The sequence below is a fragment of the Schistocerca gregaria genome, chromosome 8 (genome assembly GCF_023897955.1).
Source record: "Schistocerca gregaria isolate iqSchGreg1 chromosome 8, iqSchGreg1.2, whole genome shotgun sequence".
Lineage (NCBI taxonomy): Eukaryota > Metazoa > Arthropoda > Insecta > Orthoptera > Acrididae > Schistocerca > Schistocerca gregaria.
In genome coordinates, this window is record NC_064927.1 from 156735820 (window position 1) to 156760272 (window position 24453).

General features: G+C 41.4%; 1 non-coding gene across 1 annotated transcript; it reads left to right on the plus strand.

Annotated features, from left to right (window-relative positions):
- The first annotated feature begins 7201 nt into the window (after positions 1 to 7201).
- On the plus strand, positions 7202 to 7274 carry Trnav-cac (transfer RNA valine (anticodon CAC)). The gene has a single exon. It is a non-coding gene; the product is annotated as a tRNA-Val (tRNA).
- Positions 7275 to 24453: the final 17179 nt, after the last annotated feature.

Below are 24453 nucleotides of genomic sequence, written 5' to 3' on the forward strand. Positions count from 1 at the left end.
ATCTGTGTAGCATTATTTACGAAACTGTCTCTTATATGAGGAAGGTCTCGTAATAGTATCTCTACGATCTCTTCATTGTCAAACAACACTGTAATGTGTGTGAGTAAACTGTGCAAGACACCAGTGGCAAGAATTACGTTCTCTACATATTTCGGACTGAGACGGATCTTGCGATAGTAAATCCTAAATACTTGAAACAATGTTCCAAAAGCGTTTTCTGAAACACTTCGGTCTCTGTTATGCCTGTAACCGTAAAGTTTTTGGATTCGTCATCTAATTGTGTACCAGGATAAGGTATCATCGAACAGGTTTATAATGGAAAAACTTCAAAAATGGTTCAAATGGCTCTGAGCACTATGGGACGTAACATCCGACGTCATCAGCCCCCTAGAACTTAGAACTACTGAAACCTAACTAACCTAAGGACATCACACACATCCTTGCCCGAGGTAGGATTCGAACCTGCGACCGTAGCAGTCCCGCGGTTCCCGACTGAGCGCCTAGAAGGAAAAACTTCGTCGCCAATAATCACGTGATGCAATCGAACTCTCGTACCTGGTAATTCTTTTGCCCTTGGTATTCAGGGTGTCTGTCTCGAGTTTTATTACTAAATCGGACCACATTGCTAGTCTTTCCAACGTCACCAACGTTCATTTATATGAACGTATAGTCTTCTTTCCTCACGTAACAAAGAAATTATCATCTCACCCAGGTCCAATTTGCGATGTATCGTCGTACCGCTGCAGTTCAAATGCGACATACTAAATACAGCTGCATCGTGCCGCACTAATGGAGGGCATTTCCGGTCAGTATGGTCCTACCTTTGGTTTACGAGCACACAGACGCATTCAACACAGTGTCGTCTGTTGACTGAAGTTGGCTAAAAGATCCGCATTTCTTTACGTCTGCATGACTTCCAGAACCAACTTTGATTATTGAAGTCTAGCGTAGGTTTGCACTTCACTGATCGATTTTACTAATTTTCCCATTTTAATATTTCCGTTTTTTGTTTCTTTCTTTTGGGTGTCAGGGGCCCCTCAATTTCGGGGGACACGGGGCGATTCTTCGGTTGCATCCAACCTAGTTATGCCGTCGCACGCAACACTTGCAGCGGAAATGCATGCCGAGACGAGGGCGGTAACTTCAGAGCAAGGTAGGGTGCAGCAGAGTTGTCTAGTGTCTATCCAGGCGGCTGCACGGTGTTTGCTTTGGCGAAGGTCGCAGCTTTCTACACGCAGGAATGCAGCGCACGTCACATGGTTAGTGGCCGTAGTAGCGGCGCCGGCTACCAGATGGTGCTGCGGTAGGCACGCCAGCTGCCGCCCTGCCCCTCTGCGCTACATCGGTCGTTCGCCGCTTTACGTGCTGGTGTGCTAGAATGAAACGTGCTAGAGACCTCCTATGAGAAGCTTACAAATGACATTTAACAACTGAGTTACTCAGTGCTATACGTTTAGCAAAATACTGCTATGAGCACGTTATCACTTTCCAAGTTTAAACTATTCAGACTTCAGATGTTAGCGCTAATGCTGTAAGCCGATGCTATGGTGTTCTTCATCTTGTTTGTTCACATTATTTCGGAGTTACTCTCAATGAAGGAAGATTAGCAAATAGTAAGCCCAAAATAAATCCTGTTTAAGAGTTGAGTGACATTCCTCGAAAAGTTTTGACAAACGCATTTTGCTAGAGGTTCCGAAGAATTAAGAATTGGACATTTCGAGCTTGAACAAACTGTGCCTTCATATAATACTGATACGCGAAGGAGAAATCGTTAATTGTAATCATTCAAAACATAAAATATTACTTTTCTAAAAAGCGTTTCGAAGGCTCAATATTTTCTCTTCGGGCGTACGTCTTCAACAACTGGATTGACGTTTGTCTTAACGGTTTTATTGTGGTGTTTTTAGAGAAAGTACTGAAGTTGCGAAACATTAAGAGCAACGATTAATGTTGATGCACAAAAATTTCGGCTGAAATTAAGCATATGTACACACAGTAACATCTCTAGAGTGCCCCCTGTCATAATACTACACTGACAGCGCTCAGCCGATTTGGGAGACATGTAGTAACTAAAGATTAGAAAGCAACTTTCAAAACTTGTTGTACAAAGTTATTACATTAAACTGTGAGTGATTGTGGAGAACAGTTCTTTGTTTGTATATCTTTACCTGTACAAAGTCACTATCAGCTTAAGTTCAAAAATGCCCTCTACTACTTGCAAAGTTCATTAATATATATTTTTCAGGGAATGTCTCTCAACTCTTAGGCACGATTTATACTTCTCGTACTGGATAGCTACTGTCCTTAAACGTGGACAAATCAGAAATGGTTCGTACATACAAAAGGGTCTCATTGCATCAAATGCTGCGTGTTGAAAAATGCGACCTTTTCAGAATACTGCCCCACTGTCTGGGATGCTCGTCAAATCGACCAAATGGAATATGCCTAAAGAATATTGCAGGGAATATAAGGAGCGTTTTAGCACAGGTGGCAAGGTCTCTGTGATAATCAGGCAACATAATGTTAATCGTTTGTAGTAAGGCGTCGTTCTGCAAATTTAGAGAACTAGTGTGAAGATAAACTGCGCTCAAATTCTGCTGCCACCATCACATGCCTTACACAGGGATCATGAGAATAACATGACGAGAAATTGAGGCTCGTAGGGAGTTATACAGAAGAAATTCGTCACACTCTCCAGGTCAAGCTTTTCTCCAATCGAAAGTTTGTTTCAATAGCATTTTACTTAAGTGATTGAAAAATATATAGAACAAACTGAGGATTGAACCCTGGACATTTATATTAGCGGTCTGGCACCCACTAAGGGGCACCAAAGCAAATGGGATATGAAAAGAGGTGCACCAAAGCAAATGGGATATGAAAAGAGGTGGTTAATGCCGATGCAAAACTTCCTGCATAATTCAATGCACTGTGGTTTGTAATATATGATGTGCAGTACATTAATGTAGATTGCCACAGTTTTTTTGTTGACTCTTGCAGAGGTTACCCAGTGTTAAGGCACTGGTTTGGTCTGTGGAAGTTGTAGGATTCGAAACCACATACGACCATCCTGATTTATGTTTGAGATCTCGAACCACTTCGTCCCAGTTGAGCTGGTACTCTGTTTTTATAGAACTCTCGACGTAGTGCTTAACTCGTTCTTCTTAGTCTTTTAACGATCTCCATTTCGACATGTCTTTGGACTCTAGCTTATCTTCCTCGTTTTTTCACTGAAGAAAACTGCTCTCTTGAGCCTTTTATTTGCTCTTGTGGGACAAAACTAAGTGATAGGGTGCCAGTTTAGGTGAACAGAACTGCTGATGCGCCGATAGCAGCTGGTCTATTTTCGAAAAATCAACAGTTTCCACTGCTTATTGAGAAGGGGACGCTGTCATGCTGCCTCATCTACGGATGCTTCTCAGTTCAAGGGCAATGGCTTTAGCTGTAATTGTGTGTACGTACCCTTGTTAAACCCTGTCAGTGTAGCGTGTGTACAAAGGTTCATTTATGGGTCTCATAAATTTCTACGAAATAGAGCGTGGAATATTCTGACTGCATGATTGCTGGTGAGCGTAATTATTGTAACAATTTTGTAAAGGTATGAAACTGGCCAAACATGTAGGTTTATCCTGAAAGCTGCTGCAAGCTAGTTTATCCGGTGCAAGCCTTTTCTCTGCGTTACTACTGCAACCCACGTCCATTACAATCCGCTCATTGTATTCAAGGCTTTGTCTTCCTGTACAACTCGCCTCCCCCTCTCCCCCCGTTTCGATTCCATGAGGCTTCAGGATATGTCCTAATAAGCGAGGCCTTCCTTTAGACAAGTTGTGCCAGAAACTACTTTTTTCCCCAATTCGAATCAGTGTCTCCTCATTAGTTACTGGAGCTACCTAATTTTCAAAACTCTGTAGCACCACATTTCAAAAGCATCTATTCTCTTCTTGCATGAACTGTTTATCGTACGTGCTTCGTACAAGGCTGCACGCCAGACAACTTCAGAAAAAAAAACTTCGTAACACTTAAATCTATGTTTCATGCTGACAAATTCCTCTTTTACAGAAATGCTCATCTTTCTCTTTCCAGTCTCCATTTTATATCCTCTCTCATCATTTATTTTACTGCCAATGTAGCAAAACTCATCAACTAATTTCAGTAACTCATTTCCTAATCCACTTCTATCATCTTCACCTGATGTAGTTCGACTGCGTTGATTTACCCTTGTTTTACTTTTATTGGTATTCAGCTTATAGTCTGTTTTCTAGTCACTATCCATTCCGTTCAACTGTTCTTCCAAGTTCTCTGCCGTCTCTGACAGAATTATAGCGTCATTCATTTCGATGCTGACGGGGGACGAATTGAGTTGAGGAGGATTTGATGGGGCGTTTGCTCCGAGAATCGCACAGTGGCCGTAGCGAAAACGAACCGCTGAGACATCGCCTATAAAAAGAATCAGTACAATCGATCGTATCGTGACATATATCAACTCGTTGTGATCTGTGGAACTGTTCAGGTGGTAGGTATGTCAGTCAACAGGTGCGTAATACCCTGAATGACGTTTAGTGTGCGATGGCTGCAACGCATGTTTGATCAGTATGCTCATTACAAAGCTGTTCCCTAAAAATGTAAAGACTAAAACCATGGTTATGCTGGGACTATAAGCTTATCGTAAAAAAATTACCTTTACTAATACATTAGGACTGACGGGTCTTGGCGTTAGACGTTATTGTTAGTATACGTATAACAAGAAGCTGTCGAAAAGATAATTTAAGGCACAGCACGTGTATTCAGTGGCAAGTGATACACAAAGCAAAAAGAAGACTTACTTCGTATTAATACTATTTGGAGACATACTTTGTCATGTTGATCAGAAATATGACAATTGAGGTACATACCATCTATTTTATATGTCTTGAAAATGACTAATCCTAATGAACCAGCTAATTTAAATATTTGGCCAATAACTTTCAAGCTGAACGGAACAGTTTTCGTAACCTTTCACGAGTTCACAGCGGATGTAGAATCCAACGTAAGAAAGATGTTTGTAGCAGTAGAAGCATAATCTGGACTTCTGTGGTCGTTATACGGCGGTTGTCAAAACAGGATTCCATCGTGACGACCTGGAGACAAGAGCTGCAATCAAAATAGTGAGTAGATGAACTTTTTTTTTTGTTGATGCCGGTCTGTGTTTAACCATCATTACTAATATGAGAAGTATCTTTGAAATTATCCTACAACAATGATGTAAGCACTGACGGAAATAAATTATTATATTAAAACATTTTACTGACTTTATTGTCATTATTATATCAAAATCTCAGGTATCTGTGACATGTTGAAACATAGGATAATGGAGTTGGGGGGGGGGGGGGGCGGCAGTAGCCGTAGACGTGGATAATGTACTGCGCGAAAGTAGCCTTCTGAACAAAAGCTACGAAGGTGGTTTGATAAGTCTGGTAAAAAAGCAAGGAAGAAATATTTGTTTCGATAACAACTCACCTTATTTCTCGGTATAGTCTCCTTTGAAATATACGTAAGTCTGGTGAACAGGGTGAATGAGGAACAAATTCATAGCCCAGTTCGTGCACTGTCTTCATTGCTAGCGCTGATGTGTGAGATGGTGCATTGTCCTGATGAAAGTGCACTTTTTTGCGTGCCAGTCTTGGCCTTTGTTTCAGGCAATGCAAGCTTTCAAACGATAGAGCATAATAGGGTGCAGCTGTGATTCTGTCTTTTCCCAAGTAATCAATAAAGATTATTCCTTGGAAATCTCAAAAAACAGTATCCATAATCTTACCAGCTGACAAAATGGCCTATAGCTTCTACGGTGATCTTTCACCAGGTTTTATCCAGTGTTTTGATTGCCGTTTTGGCTCTGGTGTGTAATGATGGATCCAAGTTTTATCAACAGTCACAAGTCGTCGCAGAACATGTTGCGCATTGCGAAAATATTGCCAGGCATTGTGTTGAAATGTTGTGCCGGATGCGCTTTTTGGCCAGCTGTGAGCGATCACGGCAATCGCATCTTCATCGCCAATTCTTCGTGCAGGATATTGTGCACACTCTCAGTTGATACGCATGGAGACTCTGCAGTCTTACGAATTTTTTTCTTTTCTGCGGACGGTCAGAGCGCGCTCGCCTTCGGCGTTTGTCCGACCACATTTCAGTTAATTAATCCTAAAGTAAATCTTCTTCAGTGATGGTGCGGATATGCGTGAAATTCTTCCAGTTCTGTTTTGATTGTTGCAGTAGTCCAAACCTTCAAATTAAAATGTTTTAATAACGAAACTCGGTTTTCTCTATTCTCAATCGTAGTCGACACACTGGCCAGTCCAGGTTGCTTTCAGCAATGAATTGTACGCTGTACATTGTTGAAATTCTTTGAAGGGTCCTTCGAATAATGAAGCTTACCAACCATGTAGGCGCAACAAATATGTACCATTCTTTCATAGAAGTTTACCAGACGTATCGAACCACCCGCGCCGAAAACTCTGGAGGGGATTTAGCTATCACTCTGAGACCAACAGGCGGCAAATGTGAAACAGATATTGACAACTCTCCAGAATCATGAATAATCTGTGAGTCTCCACCAGAAGTCGGAATCTCCCCTGTATTTGATTTTTATTACGCATCACTCGTGGTAATTTTTTAGTTCGAAACGAAATACTCTTTTTGTTGAACTTGAACTGTAAAAAGTAGTTACTAAGTTTTTTAGAAAATATGTCAGTACTCGTACGAAATCATTAACAAAATCTGTTACTAATAGTAAGTTTTGACTGGAGCATTGGTTTAGCTGACATTGTAGAAATGTTGTGCAGTTGGGATCTACCTTACGTCCCTTTCAGCTTGGTTTCTTTTAATCTCATCACTGCATTTTCCATTGCGTTTTCTGTCATCGTATACTTCACACTATTAGAACTGGCTTCACTAAGCCTACCTATAGAACACTTTAAAGAATGCATTTAATTTCAGGTCAACCGATGGAGATCGGCGCCTAGTAATTCAAGCCGGCACGCTCACCTACCAACCTCGGGATTTATGAAACACTTCTTTTATTGAAATGGAAAATTTGTACTAAATCGATGCTGCACATTGATTCGCGTTTTAAAATATTACTATGAGAATCATTTAAAATTTCATTTAAGAAAAATTTAGCAGTCAAGTGTTCAATTGTTTGAACGTAATTAAAGCCATAACCACACACAGCGTTTCCGTAGTGTAGTGGTTATCACGTGCGCCTCACACGCGCAAGGTCCCCGGTTCGATCCCGGGCGGAAACAAATATTTTTAATTTTACTAACGGTTCTCGGGATATGCTCCTAATGGTTTTCGGTGAATGCTTGTATTCTCGAAAGCGACAGCTCTGTTTAACCGGTGCTGAAAAACCTATTGAGATTGTAAATCCATGTCAGTATACATACTTTTTATATCACAGTGCAAAGACAAGAACGAACATGGTGCTTAGTTTCTGTGATATGACATGCTATCGCTTGTGTAGAAAAATGAAAACATGAACCATCTCCAGTGACAGACAGTTATCTGCTGCCGCCCAGGTTTCTCAGCTGAGAACGAATGATAGAAGTATTTGAGTGGGACCCCATCCTTAGCAGTATTCTCTGTATTATTCGTCAGAAAAGTTTTCTTGATGATGTATTCATATAGTGTGACAGTATATGTACTATACCTTTTTGGACTCTTTAAGTTATGCGAAAATATGAAAGCACGTGGAGATAGATGTCATGCTTACGTTTGGGACAACAATATCCTTAGCATTTACTTGAAGATACGCTACAGCATGCGATGAACTGTCAAGGGCAAACTATACAGTGCAACACGACTGGAAGTATTGTAGCTGATGCTATAGGACGTAAATCGAGACTTAATTACGTGGACTACAGCTATGGCTGCAATGGTTCATTTCAGAAGGAAAATAATTCTCGTCCAGGGCGGGCTATGGGGTAGGGGAGGGATCTATAAGTAGGACCCATTATTATAACCGTTTTTCAACCAACCATTTACTGAATGCAAAATCCTCAAAAACGAGTAAGATACATGCGGTTTCAATCAACGTAAGATACAAGTGACTGTGAACTTGTTTTCAAATTTAAATGAAGTATTTTTTGTGCCTTACACGACAAAAAAAGATGGGAAGGAGTAGTTTACAAGTAGTCTTGATGTATTACAAGGAGCGTTCCAAAAGAAGTGAGCCGGAGGCATAATTATAGAAACCAGTACCTGTATGTTAGAAGTATTGACCCTGGCTATTGAGACACTTGCCCCACTCTGACATAAGGTGGTGAATGGCTGCCTCATAAAATTCTCGGGGCTGCGGTGTTAACCAGTTCCGCACGCACAGCTGGACGTTGTCGTCCGTGGTGAATCGTGTGTCCCCCAGAGCCTTTTTAAGGGGACCAAAATGGGTAATCACAGGGAGTGAGGTCCGGACTGTATGGAGGGTGGCCGAGAACCTCCCCTTTGAATTTATGCAGGAGTGCAACGACTTTGTTGGCCGTATGAGGCTTTGCCTTGCCGTGTAGCAGAATGACACCATGGTTGATATTGCCTGGTCGTTTCGATTTGATCGCATGGCGATGGGCGGTCAGTGTTTGCGAGTAACGCTGAGCATTCACTATTGTCCCGTGCTGCAGGAAGTGAATCAAAAGGGGGCCTTCTTTGTCGAAGAAGAATGTCAGCATAGGGGCAAATGATTCACCTCGGACGACGCTGTACGTGCGAAACTGGTTAACATCGCAGCCCCGAGAATTTTATGAGGCATCGCTTCGTGTCACTGTGGGACAAGTATCTCTACTGCCAGGGTCAATACTTCTAACGTACAGGTACCGGTTTCGGTAATTATGCCTCCGACTCGTTTCTTTTTGAACGCCCCTGATATGTCATGATGGTCATCGAATGTTTTCACGAAAAAGGCTTGTATTATAAGTGTGGGAAATAAATACGTAAGAGGGAGTTGGATTCTTTAAATTCGGTCGGTAATATGTAGAGTATCTGAGAGTTTCATAGATGGGTGAAGGTGATATTGGTGTTACGCGAGGAACTCCTTCTCAGGAGATGGGGATGTTGTACATTGGGAAAGGATCCTGGTCAAGGATTTGAAAATGGAGAGAAATACCGACATGGAGTAAAAACGACGGATCTGTTAAATTGGGAATGATGGGTATAAGCCTATATATGGTCTGACAATATGGTCATGCAGAGGATGAGATTGACGGGTCTTTGTGAATATTTTTGAAAGGAGTAATGCAAAGTTGGGGAAATGAGCTGATATAGACGAAATAGAATACCAGAATTCTAGATTAGTAGGGAATTCTAGAAGAAGATAAAAAATGGCTCTGAGCACTATGGGTCTTAACTTCTGAGGTCATCAGTCCCCAAGAACTTACAACTACTTAAACCTAACTAACCTAAGGACATCACACACATCCATGCCCGAAGCAGGATTCGAACCTGCGACCGTAGCGGTCGCGCTGTTCCAGACTGAAGCGCTTAGAACCTCTTGGCCACTCCGCACGGCAGAAGAAGATAGATTTTAATGAAAGCAATAATGTAGGTGATATTTATATAGGCATTGACTGGTTGAGTACAAGTTTTGTAATTGGTAGAGTAATACAACACCAAGTTCGAAAGGTAGTTTTCAGTTACAGACATGTCCTATGCAGTGTCTAGCATCCCATTTCACCTTGATGAAAGCATCAATGGGTTGTGGTATGGAACGGACCCCAGAAGACGTAGGAAGTGTTTGGGAAGTAAAAGATCTGTGTGGATAAGAAAAATGATATTGTATTGCATCTGTATGCTACTTACCTGCAGCTGTAAGCCTTTTATCCTCATCTGAGGATATTTAAAATATTGCAAACCACTATAACCAGTTAGATAAGGTCAGAGGGCTGGCCTAAATTTTTGACTGATGAATTGGGACTCTGTAATGCACATTCGATAGACTAAGAACATTGGACTGATCATGATCATATTTTAATACAATATATTCTGTCATGTTCTTGAAGGTTTCCTTAAGTTATGACTTTCTGTTCTAATTACTGAGTCGAGTTTTCACCAGAATACTTTCTCAACATTGGGAGTTCAAGTGAAATCATGTTACAAGTCATCACATCTTGAACTGTGTTGAATTTAGCCATATAGTTGGTTAATCAGATATACGTTAATGCACTATCATATTAAATCATGTTAACGTGCTATGCTTCTCAGTCTACTATGCACTGCATTTTGTACTGGTAAATATATTTAAGAGACACACTGATTGTATCACTCATTTTATATAGAAAATTACGACGTATGTGGTACATATAGAAGAGTAAGACCGTGATGTGAAGATTTCAGTGGAGAGAGTGTCCCAATGCAGCATTCATGTTACTTTGTAGTAGTTTTGGTAATTGCGTAAATGAGCTCTGTCACTGAAGACGAAACAAGAATGACTCGGACGCAATGGCACCTGGCAGAATGTCCGTGTAACTGCGCAGAAAATCAGGAACATTTCCATGTCGCTAGTAGCCATCTGTAGCCCTTTCAGATGTTAACAGAGCATCTACCGTCTCCAGCTCGCTACGTATTCAAGCCAACACAGGGGCATTCCGTCCCGAATGGCTAATAATAGTGACTTAAACAACAGTATTAATTACTATCGATCGACTATGACCTTTAACTTTTAAGCACAAAGTAATGTCGATTGCGGAAATCCGGAGATTGCAAGTGTAACGTCTGTTGGGTAGCCAGTCTGATATCCATGGCAACTCTATCGCAGCCCACAGTTTCTGGATATTGGTGGCAACTGCGTCCAGGGCACAATCACATGAAATGCCTACAATATTCGTTACTCGAATGGCCTTTGCAAGCAAGGATTCTCTAAAAACTATATAACGTTTATCTTCAGAGCAATCCCTGACGTCTAAACTAATAAGTTGTAGAAGTTGTGTCCTGATCCTTCCCGAATCTGGAGAAACATACCTGACAAAAACACACAGGGATTTATGCAAGCTAATATCTGAACCTTCACCAAATAACACTGAAAAGGGCGTAGCTTTGATATCTTCTTCAATTTCATCTGTTTCTTCTTTGGCAACAATTTTTTTATGGTGTTGTTACATCATTCGAATATTCTGGGCAATCTTAAAATGAGAAAATAGATCTTTCACCAAAGGGAATTAAATGGTGAACAACCTGGAATGTAACATTATGCCCCGAAAAAAAAAATGCTGCCAGTTTAATCCCAGATTCTTTGACTCCTCTCTTACCTGCAATTTCACTTATTTCTGTTCTGGATAAGTGTCCACTTATGGACGGAGTGCCCAAGAAAGTTTTGGCTAACTTGATACGTTTTTTACTTTGAACATGCTTGTGTAGTTCACTTTTTCCACAAGGCATATCCACGTTTCATACAGCAAATTTACATTTGAATTATTGCCTGGAATTTGTCTTAACCATCCGTTAAAAGTAAATTCTCTTAACCACTGGTCTTAAAATTTCTACTTTCACGGAAATTTCCCACCGTCTTCTTCTGCCATTAATTCAACACGAACTGGTTCAAATGGCTCTGAGCACTATGGGACTCAACATCTGAGGTCATCAGTTCCCTAGAACTTAGAACTACTTAAACCTAACTAACCTAAAGACATCATACACATCCTTGCCCGAGGCAGGATTCGAACCTGGGACCGTAGCGGTCGCGCGGTTCTAAACTTTTGCGCCTAGAACCGCTTGGCCACACCGGCCGGCCACCAACTCTTCTTTTCTTTTTAGGAGTACTTCATTTGTCACTGATTTTACACATTTATCATGTGTAAGTCTGAAATGTCATTATATCCAGATTTTACTATTTGGTACACTTTCGCTGAGACAGAAAACTCAGCTGCATGGGAAACTGACGAAGTAAGGCTTGCTGCAAACAGGGGTATCTGTGGCAGTGTGCTCAATAGTAGCAGCGAGTATCGGGTTCTATAAATGGGGGAACCCCTGGCATTGATCTCGCTGGAAACAGGAGATATCAGATTGTATAAACTGGGAAATCCCTGGCAGTGAGTTCGCTGGTAGCGGGGGATATCGGGTTCTATAAATGGGGGAATCCCTTTCAGTGAGCTCGCTGGTAGCTGGAGGCATCAGGTGCAACAAATGGGGGAATCCCAGGCAGCGAGCTTACTGGTAGCAGATGTCGAGAACCGTAGCATTTGTTATTAATATGCATACATATTTGAATATTTGTTCTTAGTTTACTTATTTGGCTAATCATTTAAAAATTTCCACGGTTTCTGAAATTATTCCTTCTTTATCCCTTTTTCCCACAAGACCAAATTTCTGGTTATTTTTTCCCTTGTTTGTGGGAAATTTCCTTCGATCTGACATCGCTGTCACTAAGGTAATGGGACAGCTCCGGGATAGCGCAGACTTCATGCACCCTGATCTTGTCCATGCTGCACGTAGTAACAGCATTGCCGGAGCCTCGTTTTTTAAACTGCATTTGTATTAAACCTATTGGCGGCACTAGGTTTTGCTAGATGCACTTCGTCTTGAATTGGAACGAGGAATCGCATGCCGATGACCCCCAAGTGCTGCAGTTTTTCTCCACTGTACATACCCAATCAAATGGTTCAAATGGCTCTGAGTACAATGGGACTTAACTTCTGAGGTCCCCGAGAACTTAGAACTACTTAAACCTAACTAACCTAAGGACATCACATACACTCATGCATGAGGCAGGATTCGAACTTGCGACCGTAGCGGTCGCGCGGTTCCAGACTGTAGCGCCTAGAACGACTCGGCCACCCTGGCCGGCCATACCCAATCAAATTGCAGTCTTGTTACCTGGCGGGCCTTACAAACTCCCTTGTGTCGGTAATGTGACGTATTTCGAGAACGATGGGATGGTTCACTGACTTTCTGCGAGATGCTGGAGGCGTACAAATGGATGCACAGGATGAGATGAAAGGTTTCTGGGTAGTTCGCCAGTGAGAGACAGTGGCGGACGTACAGGTGGTCTCACTTTATCCTGTGTTAATTCGTATGCCCTGTTGGGCAGTAGGGTGCATTTCCTCATGTAGTTCTGGGAGTACTCGCACCCTTACACCGCGACTGATCATTCCGGCGACCTTCTCCCATTTCTCCAGCGTCGAACGGCTGTGTAGCTGCGCACATGCTGAACTCAGGTCAGCTCTCTCACACAGGGCGGTTCTGCTGTAGGTGGCTATAGCGTGCTTTCTAATGGGGCAGTGTTTACTGCTACGCAGGCCGTCCAACTGCCGCACTTACCAGCTTCTGGCGGAGCGGTGTTGTGGTGGTGATACATTTTACTGCCTACCGCGCGGCGCAGAACGAAGGCAGCGAAAATTGATACAGAGGTTGAAGTATGCGGTGACAGAAGTAAATGCGTTCCCATGGACGCGCTGTTTCCAGGGATAACTGCGAATGTGTGGTTAAACGCTGCTGCCGACAGCTAAGGTCAGCAGTCCCCTAGACTTAGAACTACAAAAATGGTTCAAATGGCTCTGAGCACTATGCGACTTAACTTCTGGGGTCATCAGTCGCCTAGAACTTAGAAATACCTAAACCTAACTAACCTAAAGACATCACACACATCCATGCCCGCGGCAGGATTCGAACCTGCGACCGTAGCAACCGCGTGGCTCCGGATTGAAGCGCCTAGAACCGCTCGACCACAGCGGCCGGCTTCAGGTACCCATGTTTTTTTCTCAATATACTATATGCATGTAGAACAGATTTCTTCAGTTGATAGGTCAGATTTAAACATTTAACTACACATAAAGTATACTGATAACATTCAGTTGCAAAAAACGGCATTTTTTTCTTATGAGTGTGATAAAGCGTAATTGAAGTAGCTACTGAAGCAAAATGGCTGTTAATTTTAACGCTATATTAATATTCCACACCCTTCACATCTCTACAAACACGTTGGCAGTAAGCCAAATGAAATGCTTGGGACCTTCCGATTTCAAGCAATATCTTATCTAAATTTTACAAATTATTGTTTTTTCTACTTCATTATTAATTCGATTTTGAGACTAATGTCGGAAAAAGTGTTTGCCTCTCATACGTTCCTTCTATCGTCCGTCCAGGTTATATGTTTCATTTCATTTTATAATTGTGTTTTCGTAATTAATTCTTTAATGCATTGCATTTTACAAATATAATAAATAAATAGAGAGTATCCCGATCCTTACACTTTAAGCCAGTTCTCTTTCGTTAATGTATTGCATTCTACAAATATGACAAATAAATAAAGAATATTTCGAACCCAACACTTTAACCACTCTTCATCATAATGTTAAGACGCGAACATCGAAAACTGAAATTTCCGAATTTTAGTGTTAATCATACTAGGAGCCCTATGCAACTTATATACCGGTAATCCGAAAGGTACTTTGGCAAAGATGCGCACAAAACATCGATTGTACATTGCCATTAAGAGACGTAAATGGAAGTAGATATACACACGTCAGACAAGTTTTTCTCTGTCTCCGACACTACTACCAACTTCTACTCCGCGTACCGATCGGGTGCTACGGTAGAAGCAACGTACATGGGCGTCAACAAAATATTTTTGCATTCGGAGGAGAAAGTTGGCGATTGGAATTTCGTGATATTGCTGCAACGAAAAACGGCTTTGCCTTCGTGATTACCACCCCTACTCGCGTATCATATCCGCGACACAGTCCCCTGTTTAGTGATAATACAAAACGGGCTGACCTACTTTGAAATTTTTTAATGTCTTCTGTCAGTCCCATCTGGCAAGGATTCCATACCACGTAGCAATACACCAGAAGAGGACGGAGAAGCGTATTCCAGGCAGTCTTTAGTTGCTCTGTTGCTTCTTCTAAGTGTTCTACCAATAAATCGCCGTCGTTGGGTCATCTTTCTCACAACATTTTCTGTGCGAATTTTCCAATTTAAGATGTTCGGAATTAGGTATTTAGCTGCATCGATAGGTTTTAGATTTGTGTGATTTATCGTGTAACCGAAATTTAACCGATTGCTTTTTGGTACACATGTGAATGTCCACACGCTTTTCATTATTTAGAGTCACTTGCCACTTCACGTACTATACATATGTCTTGTATAAATCATTCTGCTGTTGGTTTTGATTTTCTACGAACAGTCTGAGAGGGCTGCTCAGATCCTCTCATTAATCGTTTATTTAGATTAAGAACAGCAGAGGGTCTATAAAACTGCCTTGGAGAACGTCAGGTATACCTTCTGTTTTACTCGATGACTTTTCATCACTTCGAATTGTGACATTTCTGACATAAAATCACTAATTCACTCGTACATCTGAGATGGTACTCCATAGTCACGCAATTTTATTGGAAGGCGCTTGTGAGGTTTCTAGAAATACAGAAATATGGACAATTGGAGACAATCTGTCGATAGCACTCATTATCTCATAAGAATGAATAGTTAGTACCATTTAATCAATGGCATCTGACTGATTAGATCTACGTCATATTGGATTTTACATGGAAAATTGTACAATAGCATTCTAAGAATTAAACACCAACATAAACATAGTAACTTACAAGTAAGATTTAAATGCACATGACGGTATTGTAGGTAGTATTCCAAACTGGGACATAGTTCCATTCTGCATCAATTCTAAGTAGGTCATTCCATTTTTTAAATATTTTTCTGCAACGTGAAGTTACTTAGCTTCGTTTTTGTGTGTGCACGGTTTGTTTATGTGATGTTTTTCCTCCACATCATGTCTTCTAACGTATGAGACACGGTGTCTGGAGATACGTCAAAATATTAGCTTGCAGCGCTTCATCAGTGACGGGTGTCTGCTGTTATTCCTGTTGACAGAAGCTAACAAGAATATGGTGTGGCGTAGAACCACGTCAGTAATGCGCCTGTTGCTTGCATAACAAACTCGTGTTAATGAGGGTTCCTTTCACACCTATTGGACTTGGACGAGTTGCATAACGTGCCCCCAGACGACAAGTAAACTACGAACGTTGTCTACAACTCACGCGAAGCCTTCCTCATCTATATGATGACTTCAACTTTTACCTAAGTTTTTTTACGGAAAACATCGCACTTTTTGTGATTGCACCTGCATACCAGAGTAATTACTTTTTTCTGCTGGCAGATGCCCAGGCATTGATACATATTTTTTAAATAGGAATACTGTAAATGTTGGCTATGTTACGTAGAACGAAGCTTCCTGTTGGCCTACACATAGAAGAATCTTAGTAGTGACTCACAGGATTATTTGTTCTATATCTGAATATTCTTAAGACACATCCTTTTAAACAAGATCTCGCAAATACCCTGCAAAGTGTTACGTACATAAAAAAAATTCTACCCAATTCATTGTTGCTCCTCTAGTGCAGTGTTTTTCAACCTTTTTGAATACGCGACGCGCATAGCCGCGCGTTTTCGGTCACTACAATCAGTTGTCCGAGTACGCCAGCAATTACGGATGTGATTATTTTCTTCGCGCTTCGCTCTGATATATCCACCGTTTTGCAGCTGCTTTCTCCTGCGACTGCGACCCCCTGAGTAAGGCCCTGCGACCTCCAAGGGGGTCGCAACCCACAGGTTAAAAAACACTGCTGTAGTGGAACGGCTCTACTGGAATACGCAAAAGCTGAAATATTGGACAATTATGACTTCTGTTCGCAGGTTACGTAGCGAAATATGATTCTTTGAATACGAGGAGCGTTCAATACGTAATGCAAAACTTTTTTTTTCTCGGCCAGTTTCGGTTGATAAAAATACGGAATTCGTTGTGCGACGCCGTGGAATATTCTCGGTTGAGCACCTATAGTTTCATGACGTTCCGATAGGTGTCGTCGTTATAGGTAGCCTTCAAAATGGCGTCTGTAAAGGATGTACGTCCGAAGACCATAGGCTCTTACAGGACATAAACGGAGACGTAGCAGTGAACAAAAGCACGGCGAGTCGTTGGGCGAGACGTCTTTCAAAATCACAATTGCGAATGAGGAAACCATCAGCTGTACAATGGAATGATGACAATGAAAATCTGTACCGGGTCGGGACTCGAACCCGGATTTCCCGCTTATGGTCGCCTTACCATTTGGCTGCCCGTGTACGACTCACGGCCACACCCTAACTTCCACATGGCGTCAACCAGTTTACATGCGAGGGTTGGAACTTTAATAGTGCCAACTATTTATTTACAGCTCGTACAAAACAGATACGTATTTCAAACTTTTACTGATGTTCAAAGTAGTCACCGGCATTCTGTATAACCCGTTGCCAGCGATGTGGAAGTCGTAGATACTCTTACCAGTGCCAGAACTGTTGACAGTTCGAGCGGCGCGGTCTATTGCCCGACAAATTTGTAGCAGTTCTGAAGCGAATGCCGTGAAGTGTTTCCTTCAGTTTGGAAATCGTGTTCAACTTACGAGGGCTTAAATGAGGGGAGCGCAGTAGGTGGTATAGGACTTAGCAGCCGCATCAGTCAAACAAATCAGCAACAGCTTGCACTGTAGGTGCTTGAGCATTGCCCGCCAAAACGATGGTGAGGTCTTCCTGCAGAAAGTGTCATCACTTCTGTGTCTATGCTGTGACCAGCTCAGAGACAGAAGTGATGACACTTTCTGCACGATCTGACCAATATTTTGCATAGTGCTTAGAGCCATTTGAACCATTTTTGTTTGTTTGTTTGTAGATTCATTATGGAATTTTCAAATGGGAACTACTGATCTTGATAAAAATCTGTAGTTGCTTCATCATACACAGTGAAAACGATTAACACGAAACTGAGGTGTCCGAATTCTTTTTCGCCTTAAACGATTCTTGCGAAAGTAAAAACAGTACTTCATTTTCGATCTTGTCAAATTTCATTATAGTACAGTAATTCGGTTTCCTGGTAAAAATGTCTTGAAAGCACATACTGTATACTGAAATTCTATATAAAGTTTACTTTTGTTTGCTGTTTAAAAGATTCGAAAATATTAGCTGCTTCCGGAGAAAGATTACCGAAGTGTGGAATTGTGACTCTCTTAGTATTCCGCGCTTCATTCTCCTTTGCATTCATGCGCTTATTCTTGTGTGCTGATTTATTATTTTTGTTTTCGTGGTAATCGGTAGCTCTGGCTAACTTTTTTATGCTGTTTGGCTCAGCCTTCCTGTCTTGCTCATCAGGACTTTAAATACTCCATATAATAGACAGCGAAAGCCAGAACGTTTTTGGCTGTTTGGATGACAAGATTTACTGTGTATCAAAATATCTGTGTTGTAAGTTTCGTAAATACTTTGAAATCATGACGACTATCTTGCTTCGTGATATCTAGATCGCTAAATTATGTTGAATTACACTGATTTTTACAACCACGACCTCATATCTACTGTCGTTAAAATAATAGCAATTTTTCTCCTAGTTTTGGCCCGTACTACCTGCTGTTGTAATATGTGACATTAAGAAAGACCTGTTTAAGCAACCGCTCGTGATACGTAAGACTCTTTCTTTATTAGTTGCTAGTAATGCCTGAACGCACGACTTGCGGCAAAATTTCAGGTTTAAGGACTCAAGTACAAAATGACAAGATGTTGGTCTAACAACTGCCTGTTGCGAAAACTGCCCGACGGATTTCTTTCGAGCTAACCATAACTTTCTGTAAAATATTCGCAACCATTTTCAGAGTTCACTGCTGAAGGCTTACGGTTAAGCTTAGAATTAGAGACATGGCCAGAGGATTGCCATTTTGTTATCTACTTACGAACACTACTTTTGAAGGAATAGTAGTGAAATTCAGGAATTGTTCATGAAAACTTTCTTGGATTTAAGTTTGCTTTGCATACGGATTTAAGTTTGCACTGCATACACCCTTTCATTTACAGAAAACGACATACTTTACCTGCAGAACTCAGAGAACAACGAAAAGAAAAAAAAATTACAGCACTTCCAAGCAAGAGCCGAGGCTGTGACAATTATAAACAGGAAACTGAAAGTGCGAAATGTTTTGAGTTTTTGACAGACTATCCTCTGGGCCATTTTAATCACCAAATCTGTGATGGGGGGAGGGGCGATGGGGAGCTTCCCTTGTGAACAGTTACAAAGAATACAGGACTGTCATCACTGATACAGCAAGAAATAAAAGTCCTTGTATTTCACTTTGTCTCTTTCGTTCTACTACGGGCTCCTCTATCTTACATGGTGTGAGGCAAGTTGCTGGTGGTCGGATTCCTATCCTGACGCTTCCCCCCCCCCCCCCCCCCCCCCTTTTACCCTTATTTATAGCACAATTTTCGCTGGATAACATATCATATGCGCGCTTGCGCGCTTGTGTGTGTGTGTGTGTGTGTGTGTGTGTGTGTGTGTGTGTGTGTGTGCGCGCGCGCGCGTCATGTGCGACAAATCTGGGATACCTAATATTTTGCACAAATTCAGTAATATACGCCGAGAACAGCTGCGGTCGTATCGTACTTCCCTGGGCCACAGTTTGGTATTGGTAGATAACTTCCCGCTCATAGGCGATTATGTAACAATGGTTGAGAGTTTCATTTCGTAACTGATATATTGAATAAATACTACAATCACGCCACGGCTTGCGCACTCACCTGATAAGAGTAGGTCTTTATCTCTCCCTCCCCTAAACCTGTTACTGACCAACTGACAGACTGTTGTCCCTGCTGCTTCTGTTAGGCTAAAAATAAGAGTAGAAATGGAAAACGTTCTTAGTGCTATTTTTTTACAAAACGCGTTTTCTGTGCTATTGTATTTTCGATACTCTGTAGCATGTCCCTGGACACGTTCCAAGTGTCAAATCGTGGAGAAAATATTTCAAACATTCATTACCAGATGGCAAGTTTGAAGAGATAACATGCAAGTATCCACATGAGTTCCAAAAGAAATCCGTTGGAATTCGATTACTCGATAAACAATACAATTCTCAAGGCTGTCAATTCAACTAAGTACCTGGGTGCTAAAATTACGAACAACTTCAGATGGAGAGACCACATAGGTAATATTGTGGGGAAGGCGAGCCAAAAGTTGCGTTTCATTGGCAAGACACTTAGAAGATGCAACATTCCACTAAAGAGACAGCTTACACTACACTCGTTCGTCCTCTGTTAGAATACTGCTGCGCGGTGTGGGATCCTTACCAGGTGGGATTGACGGAGGACATCGAAAGGGTGCAAAAAAGGGCAGCTCGTTTTGTATTATCACGTAATAGGGGAGAGAGTGTGGCAGATATGGTACACGAGTTGGGATGGAAGTCATTACAGCATAGACGTTTTTCGTCGCGGCGAGACCTTTTTACGAAATTTCAGTCACCAACTTTCTCTTCCGAATGCGAAAATATTTTGTTGAGCCCAACCTACATAGGTAGGAATGATCATAAAAATAAAATAAGAGAAATCAGAGCTCGATCAGAGAGGTTTAGGTGTTCGTTTTTCCCGCGCGCTATTCGGACGTGGAATGGTAAAGAGATAGTATGATTGTGGTTAGATGAACCCTCTGCCAAGCACTTAAATGTGAATTGCAGAGTAATCATGTAAATGGCGATGTAGATGTAGAAGTGTATGGTGTGTGGGCACAGCATTTTGAGCTGTGACGGAGATTTTGCAACTAAAGAGCAAGATGTTCACAAGATTGTTGAATCTATGAACGTATTCCGCGTAATTCCAATGCATACAACTGACTTCCTTGATTATAAAGATGCTGCTGAAACGCTGTTGTCAATGCAGTTTGATCAAAGTGTCTCATACTCATCTATCTCAAACAGCTATAAAAAAATTCTTACTCTGAGACGCAAGAATTGAAGAATATCCCTCTAGCCAAAATAGGAAAGATCAAGGGTGATGTATTCCATGCCGTACTTCATCTGAAAGACCTCCTGTGAACTGTGCAGCATCAGATCTCAAGAATGGAGTTCTGTAAGAAACACAAATCAATATTGAGAGATTTTTTGCTTGAATTTGACATATTTACTCTCACGTAAAAAAGTTGAGAGATATAAGAAATGGTTTTTGTTTACTACAGTTCTACTAGTTAAACTACTACTACTGCTGTGTTACTGTACTTGTATTACCACAAAAAACGTAGCGTCTCAGTATTAATGGCACTTGAAACCAAAACTTCATTATTGGCAACGAGAGCCAGTCAGTTTCCTGGTATCGCACTCAGAAAGTTTTTAATAAATTATTTATTTTATATTTTGTCTCATTACTTTTTGGAATGACGAGGTGGGTAGCATAATTCTGTGGTATCAGAATACCTTCCCAGTTTTTTTAGATGTGAATAAGTCATGTAGAAAAACGTATACATTGTTTTCGATTCCACTGCCAAATGTGAGATTTGGCGCTTTAAAATGTTTTCGGCACTATGTTTACATCATAAAGCTGCAGTATGTTTTCAGAGGAGAACAATATTCCTCGCAAGCCACAAATTAAGGAACAGAATATTTGCGACTTAACATCTCCTGAAAACTTGTCTAGAACCATACAGTGGTACATCTGGAACTTCTGATTATCTACGGCGGCTCTCGTTTCGTTTGCGGCTGAGAAAACTCCCATGCTCAAGTGTTTCGAAGACGGTTATACTATGAGAACACTTCGATTATTGCCAATATGGTGTCGACAGTGTAGCTACAACTTTACAAGTCTGTTGCGCCGATACCAGCCTTTCATACCAAGGTACTCATGTTTTTTAAGAAAATAAATAAAAATAAAAAAAATTGAAGAAGATAATAGCATCCGTTATGGATTTGCATCACAGTCACGGATCTTTCTTCGCTCACCTGAATGATTCGGGGCATTGGACACACAGATGTTTATGTCATGAGTTTACAGCCGGTAGTGTAGATCACATCTTCGTTCCGTGCAAACGTCGAGAGAGAAGGGCTAACTTTTTCCATGACCATTTAAACCTTTCTGTCACTGCCTACCACTTTGCAATCTCCAAATTTCTTGACGATCCAACCAAGACTTAATATGACGCCATAGCCAGGTTCGTAACAGATGCATGTAAAACTAAAATAAACACCGGATCAGTTCAGCCTTGGACGCATGCACCACAGTAGGTTGACGCCAGCAAGTATTAAGCGTAGGAAGTGCAAAGTTTAGGATTAACTTCTTAAAAACTGTATGTAGCTATAAAATAGTCTAAATTAAAAGAAAACAAAACATGTACCTTAAGGCACTTGAGCAAAACATTATATACAGAGTTTGTATAACAAAATTAAGATTATATTTTTGTTTCTGGAATAGTCGTCACGGTTTGCCACAACCATTAGACTGCAAACGTCATGCAAGATGATAAATAACAGTAATAATAATAATAATAATAATAATATCTATGTTAAAGGCGCGTCGTGTCTGAGTTAAGAATCGGTATATTCACGCCGCCCGGGATTTGCCGAGCGGTCTAGGAAGTGCTGCAGTCATGGACTGTGCTGCTGATCCCGGCCGAAGTTCGAGTCCTCCTTCGGGCATGGTTGTGTGTGTTTGTCCTTAGGATAATTAAGGTTAAGTAGCTTGTAAGCTTACGGACTGATGACCTTAGCAGTTAAGTCCCATAAGATTTCACACACATTTGAACATTTTGGTATATTCACCATCCTCTTCGCCAGGAGCCTAATGGCTGCAGGACTGATGTGTGTGTCTTACGTCGCAATGGTCTACATCTACATCTACATGACTACTCTGCAATTCTTGGCAGAGGGTTCATCGAACCACAATCATACTATCTCTCTGCTATTCCACTCCCGAACAGCGAGCGGGAAAAACGAACACCTAAACCTTTCTGTTCGAGCTCTGATTTCTCTTATTTTATTTTGATGATCATTCCTACCTATGTAGGTTGGGCTCAACAAAATATTTTCGCATTCGGAAGAGAAAGTTGGTGACTGAAATTTCGTAAAAAGGTCTCGCCGCGACGAAAAACGTCTACGCTGTAATGACTTCCATCCCAACTCGTGTATCATATCTGCCACACTCTCTCCCCTATAACGTGATAATACAAAACGAGCTGCCCTTTTCTGCACCCTTTCGATGTCCTCCGTCAATCCCACCTGGTAAGGATCCCACACCGCGCAGCAATATTCTAACAGAGGACGAACGAGTGTAGTGTAAGCTGTCTCTTTAGTGGACTTGTTGCATCCTCTAAGTGTCCTGCCAATGAAACGCAACCTTTGGCTCGCCTTCCCGACAATATTATCTATGTGGTCCTTCCAAGTGAAGTTGTTCGTAATTTTAACACCCAGGTACTTAGTTGAATTGACAGCCTTGAGAATTGTACTATTTATCGAGTAATCGAATTCCAACGGATTTCTTTTGGAACTCATGTGGATCATCTCACACTTTTCGTTATTTAGCGTCAACTGCCAACTGACACCATACAGCAATCTTTTCTAAATCGCTTTGCAACTGATACTGGTCTTCGGATGACCTTACTAGACGGTAAATTACAGCATCATCTGCGAACAGTCTAAGAGAACTGCTCAGATTGTCACCCAGGTAATTTATATAGATCAGGAACAGCAGAGGTCCCAGGACGCTTCCCTGGGGATCACCTGATATCACTTCAGTTTTACTCGATGATTTACCGTCTATTACTACGAACTGCGACCTTCCTGACAGGAAATCACGAATCCAGTCGCACAACTGAGACGATACCCCATAGCTCCGCAGCTTGATTAGAAGTCGCTTATGAGGAACGGTGTCAAAAGGCTTAGTAAGAGCACTGCCGAAAGCTAAGATTATAGAAGTTCTCTCTGTTGAACCAGCTAGTGCACATCCCAGTTTCTACCACTTATTTCACTAGTGTAATATGATGCATCACATAAGATCTTCGTATATTCAAAGGAGATTTTACGTTCCAACAATGTTAACGTTTCCAAGTTATAGAATTTGACGTAACTGTTTATGTTCACTACAGTTCTCAGACATGGCGCGCCATTTCGCGTCATTTACATGGCACTTTGTAAACAATAGCCACTCTCAAACTTTTGCAGTTTTTTCGTGAAGGCTGTATTTCTTTAATTTCCCTTGATAGAGAAAACACTGATCTTTCGCATGATATGTCCACTGCCAAGTATCATAGCTCGATGAAACTTGGACCAAAGCACAGAAATAATTGCAGAAGTTTAGTACAGGAGCCGGCCGTTGTGGCCGAGCGGTTCTACACGTTTCAGTCTGGACCCGCGCGACCGCTACGGTAGCAGGTTTGAATCCTGCCTCGGGCATGGATGGGTGTGCTGTACTTAGGTTAGTTAGGTTTAATTAGTTCTAAGTTCTAGGGGAGTGAAGACCTCAGATGTTAAGTTCCATAGTGCTCAGAGCCATTTGAACCATTTATAGCACAGGAGGTAACTGAAATGGATGTAGGCGCTCAGGTTGATGCCGTGTTCCTTGACTTTAGAAGGGCATTTTATAACGTCCAGCCCTGCTGTTTTTTTTCTTCTTTTTTTTTTAAAAAAAAAAGAATAAGAGGTTATCGAGCATCACACC